Source organism: Amblyomma mixtum, chromosome 4 (genome assembly GCF_055824585.1).
Source record: "Amblyomma mixtum isolate Tamu chromosome 4, ASM5582458v1, whole genome shotgun sequence".
Taxonomy (NCBI): domain Eukaryota; kingdom Metazoa; phylum Arthropoda; class Arachnida; order Ixodida; family Ixodidae; genus Amblyomma; species Amblyomma mixtum.
The window spans coordinates 102,327,113-102,333,112 of NC_143015.1; positions in this window are offsets into that span (position 1 = coordinate 102,327,113).

Here is a 6,000-nt window from a genome sequence, read left to right on the forward strand (position 1 = left end):
TGTGATACATGGCTCTGCTTGGGTAGGTGTCTGTTTGTAGTCGTCTGAGCGTGGTGGCCTGCTCTCTGTCGAGGATATCCGCCGGAGCCGAGTACTTCTTGCGCGCTCCCAACAACGCCTTCATTGCCTCCCCGTAAGATTCTGGCGTGCTGAAGGGTTCCACCTGCAAACCCGCCCTCCGGTTCGTGAACCCTCGGACAACGGTGTCTGCCATGAGATTTCCCTCAACCCCAGTGTCAGGGACCCAAATGATGATGTGTTGAATGTTTGTGTTGTTTGATCCATGTCTGTGTTGTTTTTGTTCGAAGAGGATACTCGCGGCTTTTCGGCCGATCCTTCCATCTCTGTACGCCCTTGCTGCAGCCTGAGAATCCGTGGCTATCCAGTAACTCAGTCCCTGCCGATTGGCTTCAGTCAGGGCTAGAGCTATGGCGATCTCTTCCGCTGCTTGTGTTGTCCTTGTGCGTACTGATGCACCAGTAACTATATTCCCATTGGCGTTCACTACTGCTATCGCCCTAGCGTTTTCCTTCGTTCTGTACTTGGACGCGTCAACATACAGAACCATCTGTTTCTTCTTTAGGAACCTGTCCAACTCCAATGATCTCGCCGCCCGTCTTCCTTCGTGGTTCTTCATGTCCATGTTTCTGGGCACTGGTTTAACCAAAAAAGTGCTCCTAATTTGGCTGTCAATGTCTGTCTTGTCTTCGCCCTCGTCTTCTGCCGGGTATCCTAGCTTGATCAGTAGTGCGCGGCCAGCGGCTGTTCTTTTAAGTCTTTCCATTTGAAATCTGAGCATGGTTTCGCTGTGCTCCTCATAGGTGCCGTACACCCCCATGTTCATCAGCTTCACTGTCGAGGCGCAGGTCATGACGCCTAAGGCTTGCTTATACGCCCTTCTGATGCATGTTTCCATTTTGTTCTTTTCCCCTTTGTTAGGTTGTAGGTACGGAAGCGCGTACGTCATCCTCGGTATGATGAGCGCAGAAGTGATCCGTAACGCATCTCGCTCCTTCACCCCTTTTCTCTTGTTCGTAATCCGGCCTAACATCCTGCATATCTGTTTCGTGGAGTGTTCCAAGAGCTGGATGGTATGGTCCCGTTTGCCTTTCTCCTGCAGCCACATCCCCAAGATGCGAAGCTTATTTGTCCTTCTTACGGGTTGTCAATCTATCTCTAATTCTATCGTTCCCCTGTCCTCTTTATTTTTGTGAAGTCTAATAAATTCTGATTTTTCTGGGGAGCACTGCATCCCGCTAAATAAAGCAAATTTACCGATCTCATTCGCCGCTCTTTGCAGTATTTCTTGCTTGTTTCCCGTCGATCCTTTTGTCGTCCACACTGTGATGTCGTCCGCATAAACTGAATGTTCTACATCTTTGATGTTTTTCAGTCTCCTAGTTAATCCAATCATTGCTATGTTAAAGAGCAAAGGTGAGATGATGGATCCTTGTGGCGTCCCTCTGTTTGGCGTCGTCTTCTTTTCTGACCTAATGTTGTTGATGCCGATCGTTGCTGTTCTGTTAGACAGGAAGGCCTTTACGTATGCGAAGATCCTTTCCCCACAGTTTGTTGCCGAGAGTTCTGCAGCGTAATGAATAGATTGGAAAGTACATAAGTAGACAGTAATAAGGAAATAATAAAACAGTTACTGTGGCAAGTAATAATGATGTCAGTCACATAAAGCAGCCAGTAATCAACTGAAACCAAAATAAAACAACTGAAAAGCACATACGCGGAAACAACAAACAAAAATTAATGGATCACAACTGCACGAAATAGGAATGTAATTGTTTTTTGTTCAAGCCCTCTGTGTGTCCATATTTGTTGAGTATTGTAGGGAGGTTATGGGTAAGTGACTGATATTTATAAAATGTACGAAAATGAGGAACTGCCCACGCATCAACATTTCTTGTTTGCACGCTAATATTTCATCGCGCTAAGGATGCCAAGGACGTTAGAAGGTTAGGAATTTCAGGGGAGGAAAAGTAGATTGACTGTAATAGGCGAAATTCATACAGCTTGTCTACACTTATGATATTGAATGATTCAAATGCACCCTTTGTAGTTTCCATGGGCTCAATATTTGCTATGTAACGGATGATTTTTTTCTGTAAAACCAGGAGTTTGTTTAAATTGGTTTTTGTGGTTGTGCACCAAACTAGACTACAGTATCTCAAATGGGAGTTAAACAAAGCATGATATACTTGACGTTTTATCTTGGGTGGAAGTACTGTACGACAGCGCGATATAACTCCTGTAATCGAGGAAAGTTTTTTACGAAGGTGATCAATGTGAGCATCCCAGGTTAGATGCGAGGAAAAATGTACACTTAATATTTTATGGTTGTCAACGATTTCAATTTCTTGGTGTTCATAGGTTATAGTGTGATTTCTTTCAACCAATTTGTTTTCAGCGCGGAATATAATAGCTTTAGTTTTAGTGCAATTGATTTGAAGTCTGTAACTTGGACCATGTAGATAGCTTAGCTAAAAATTCATTACATTGCATAATTAAACCATCAGCATTAGAAATAAGAATAATACTATCATCAGCATATATCACTAGTTTTACTGTATTATGAATATTCACCAAGTCATTAACGTATGTATTGAACAACAGTGGACCTAACACACTTCCTTGGGGTACGCCACTTTTTATAGGAAAAAGGGATGAGCTGCAGTTTTTGACAAACACTCTCTGAAACCTGTTGCTGAGGTAGTACTTCAGCAAAGCTACTCCGTTGCTCAATTGTTCAAAGATGCGACCACTGCGGACGATGACAGAGTACACAAACCAAACGGGAACCTCAGCCTCGTGCGTGGAATTCTCTTCGGGCCAACTATGGCAGGCACCGTTTCCTCTTGCACTGCGCACCCAGGCCGCCAAGTGGCGCTACAAACCAAAAAATGACGCGTGAAGTAGGTTAACAAAGCAAACAAGCCTGACTGCTGTTGTGCTTCGCAGGTGAAGCTCGTCACCAAGATCTACCATCCCAACCTCATTGGCGGATCCCCCGTCTGCCTGGGCATCCTCACGTCACAGTGGTCCCCGGTTGTGTCCATATCGGACGTGATGCTCTCCATCTGCTCCCTCCTGCGGGCCCCAGACATGGACCATCCGATCGACCCCAAAGCGGCGCTAGTCTACAGGGAAGATCCCGCCCTGTTCAAGTACAAGGCGCGCCGCTGGACCGAGGAGCACGCCATCTTGAAGTGATCAAGTGCGGCCGTAACGGCAGCGTGATGGCGAGACCGGGAGGGCATTGGCTGACCGATCAGGGACAGTTGCTGCGTGCATTCAGAGTGCACTCGCAACGCCCCTCATGGGAACTCCTCGTAGCGGTGCAATAAATGGCGGATCTGGCCTAGAATCAACAGTTCTTGAGTGTAACAGAAAACAACCTGTAAAATAACTCGCTTCGGTTTTAGAGCGAAAAGCTCTGCTCCTCCCATGCTGAGCCTGAAGGTCAACTGGCTCTTAGATTTGACCTCTAACGGGAGGCGCGCCGCGTGCGGCTATGATGTAATGCCACGTGACTCGCCTACGCCACTACCGGCGCTCTTGGCAGTCACGTCCGCCGCTGCACTGGCTGCTGCTTGTGTAGTTGTGGATCTCCGCTGGCGACAAAAGTTAGGCGGCGCATGTGGTAAAACGTAAGATATACTAATGCGAAAGCATTACTAGTCGCAATGCGAAAAAAGCCGGCGGCGTGTGTGTGTGTGTGTGTGTGTGTGTGTGTGTGTGTGCGTACTCGCAGATGGTACAGAAAATCCCCACGATGGCAAGCAAAAAATGGTGACATCATCAAACTGTCGTATTACGCACACAGCAAACCGAGCACTGTCACTTCAGAGCATCTATATGTCGTTCATATACCGGGTGTTTCAGCGAACACTTTCAAAAATTTTCAAATATAAGCTTTGTGGAGTATAAATATGACTCTTGCGGCATACTATTACCAGTGTTGACGGACACAAGAAAACCAGCGAATCGTCTTAAGTAGTCAGATGGTTAACTATATTTTAATAACGAACTTTTTAACTAGTAGAGTTAGGCGCAAGTAGAGATTTGTAGCCAGTCGTTAGTAATAGGCGTTGGTAATTTTCGTCGTTTGTCGTTAGTAATTTTTAAAATATCCAAAACGCGATTACCCTTGCCGCCGCGGATCGACAAGTGCTTACATGTGCAAATAAATTGGGGGCTAGCTTGAGACAGGGATTCGAACCGACGACATATGGATCTTCAGGTGTATGCTTTCCCAGACTTTCGTATCGAAATAGTGACGAAAGCGTTCGTCGTACAGCGTTTCGGGTGGTATCATACGCATGTGTTTGTGTGTGGATGGTGTCATACTTCGAAAAAAAAAAGGCCGATCGCCTGAGATAAACCGAGTTCGCAAGCCGCAACAAAACGTCTACGTCTTGTGTTCATGACAAGCTTTCGCATTCACACACGTAAGCAGTAGTGTCTCTATCATTTTTTTTTAATTAAGAGGCCCCCGACTACCACTGCTATCAGAGTACGACAGCCAAAGCAACTAACTGTTTGTCATTTTTGGAAAGGTTGATGCTGGGGGACGTGAAAATAAATGCTGTATGCAACCTGCGTTGAAGTTCACCGTGTCGATGGCAGCACCGTCGAAAGCGCCAAGGAAAAGAATGTTATCAGCCAAACGAGCGCCTTCGATCGTCCAGAATGTGTTCTCATGTTTGTCGCGGGTCAAACGACTGGCGGCACCAGTTTTTAGGCATGCATCGGATCAATTGAAGGGCCACCTCGGTACTGCAGGTGACCTATGCATGTGCCAGGCCAGGGGTTCGCAGCTCTTAAGACGAGGCACTGCAAACTTCAACGACACTTGATGGCCGGTCGTCCTCGAAATATGGCCACGAGAGAAACACCGAATTAATTCCAGTACGTGTTCGCTGCCACGCATGTCTTTTGGCAGCCGTCGACTTGTAACTAGCAGTTCGTTGATAGTGGTTAGCCTTGAATGTCGACAGCAAATATTAGTTCCACTCCCGGCACCATCGATTTACTTCCTCGCAATATGCGACGTGTCCCTCAAAGTGCGGGTGCATAGTATATTGACCGTTAACGCGCATTTTCGGAGCCAGATACACGAATTGCATGGTTTGCTATCACTAGCCATGCATCATTTTGAAGCGAGTAGCATTAAAAGGTGGCGTTGCCTTTTCGTCTCTGCTTTATGACCATTTGTGCAGTACTTAGTAAGCATATTTTGTTACGGGTTTGTTTGTTTGTATCAGTTGTCTTAGTATTTCTGTCAGTATACAATGTAATGTTTCCACTCCTACTTTAGTCCTGGAAAGGACTGGTGGTATGTAATAAATAAATAAATAAATAAATAAATAAAAAATAAATAAATAAACCACATTTGCTTATTTACCAGCGACGAAACGATTACATCTAAAGCGCCCTGCGGTCCACGGGCTTCATCTTCGGAGCTTGAAGCGCACCAGCTGTGACCGTAGTGTCGAGTAATGATGATGATTAAAAACTTTATTGGCACTAAGTCTGGTCACTTCCATCAGTAAAAAGCACAGTTGGATTCCCCGATTTCCTTCGCTTGTTTGATTATACAAAGCTATTCCTTCGGGCCCCAGCTGGTCAGGGCGGCCTCCCAGTTGGCGTGGGTTACGTTGGGGATGGGTGATTGAGTAACCACTTGCTTCCAGCAAAGATGCCATGCGCAGTGCTTGCGAATGTAACAATATCCTTTTGGTGCAAAATACATTGCATAATAATCATAGTTGACTAAACCACCGGCTCCTCTCAGCTAGGCAACGTGTTTAGTGCAACAGTGCACGCTTATGTCGGCTGAGCGTTTCATTGGAACACAGGGTCGGAATTAACCACGCAGAGAACGGTGCAAGGGAAGGCCGATGTTCGCTTAGTGTAACTATAGAAACTGCTGATATGCCCAGGCCACGCCGTCCAGAACGTTAGCGTGCATGTCTCGAACGAGCGGAGGTC